Below are 1,841 nucleotides of genomic sequence, written 5' to 3'. Positions count from 1 at the left end.
TCTGTAGTGATTTTGGAGTCCAGAAAAATAAAGTCTGACACTGTTTCCACTGTTTCCCCATCTATTTCCCATGAAGTGGTGGGACTGGATGCCATGATCTTCGTTTTCTGAATGTTGAGCTTTAAGCCAATTTTTTCACCCTCCACTTTCACTTTCATCAAAGGCTTTTTAGTTCCTCTTCACTTTCTGCCATAAGGGTGGTGTCATCTGCATATCTGAGGTTATTGATATTTCCCTGGCAATCTTGATTCCAGCTTGTGTTTCTTCCAGTCCAGCATTTCTCATGATGTACTCTGCATATAAGTTAAATAAACAGGGTGACAATATACAGCCTTGACGTACTCCTTTTCCTATTTGGAACCAGTCTGTTGTTCCAGGTCCAGTTCCAACTGTTGCTTCCTGACCTGCATACAAATTTCTCAAGAGGCAGATCAGGTGGTCTGGTATTCTTTCAGAATTTTCCACAGTTTATTGTGATCCACACAGTCAAAGGCTTTGGCATAGTCAATAAAGCAGAAATAGATGCTTTTCTGGAACTCTCTTGCTTTTTCCATGATCCAGCAGATGTTGGCAATTTGATCTCTGGTTCCTCTGCCTTTTCTAAAACCAGCTTGAACATCAGAAAGTTCATGGTTCACATATTGCTGAAGCCTGGCTTGGAGAATTGGACTGTGAAGTTGGACTGTGAAGAAGGCTGAGCGCCAAAGAATTGATGCTTTTGAACTGTGGTGTTGGAGAAGACTCTTGAGAGTCCCTTGGACTGCAAGGAGATCCAACCAGTCCATTCTGAAGGAGATCAGCCCTGGGATTTCTTTGGAAGGAATGATGCTAAAGCTGAAACTCCAGTACTTTGGCCACTTAATGTGAAGAGTTGACTCATTGGAAAAGACTCTGATGCTGGGAGGGACTGGGGGCAAGAGGAGAAGCAGACTACAGAGGATGAGATGGCTGGATGGCATCACTGATTCAATGGACGTGAGTCTCAGAGAACTCCGGGAGTTGGTGATGGACAGGGAAGCCTGGCGTGCTGCAATTCATGGGGTGGCAAAGAGTCGGACACGACTGAGCAACTGATCTGATCTGATACTAAAAAGCAACTAACTATTATTCATGACATCAGCTTTAATTTCAAAACACCACAATAGAAGAGAATGAAAGCTACTGAAAAAACTGGCCATAAAATCATCAACAGAGATGGATACTCTCTAGTATGCAAAATTGGGAATCATCAGACAAGTTTGAAAATGAACTGAGATTTCATCCCATAAATATTTGGAGGTTTCTTGTGTTTGCTATTTAACCTCTTCCCTCACAATCTTAGAAAAAATCTTTATAAAATCCCCTGTCAAAGAATGAAACTAGAACACTTTCTAACACCATACACAAAAATAAACTCAAAATGGATTAAAGATCTAAACATAAGACCAGAAACTATAAAACTCCTAGAGGAGAACATAGGCAAAACACTCTCTGACATACATCACAGCAGGATCCTCTATGACCCACCTCCCAGAATATCGGAAATAAAAGCAAAAATAAACAAGTGGGACCTAATTAACCTTAAAAGCTTCTGCACATCAAAGGAAACTATCAGCAAGGTGAAAAGACAGCCTTCAGAATGGGAGAAAATAATAGCAAATGAAGCAACTGACAAACAACTAATCTCAAAAATATACAAGCAACTCCTCCAGCTCAACTCCAGAAAAATAAATGACCCAATCAAAAAATAGGCCAAAGAACTAAATAGACATTTCTCCAAAGAAGACATACAGATGGCTAACAAACACATGAAAAGATGCTCAACATCACTCATTATCAGAGAAATGCAAATCAAGACCACT

Source organism: Bison bison, unplaced genomic scaffold (assembly GCF_000754665.1).
Source record: "Bison bison bison isolate TAMUID 2011002044 unplaced genomic scaffold, Bison_UMD1.0 scf7180017864456, whole genome shotgun sequence".
Taxonomy (NCBI): Eukaryota; Metazoa; Chordata; class Mammalia; order Artiodactyla; family Bovidae; genus Bison; species Bison bison.
This window is presented reverse-complemented; position numbering follows the sequence as displayed.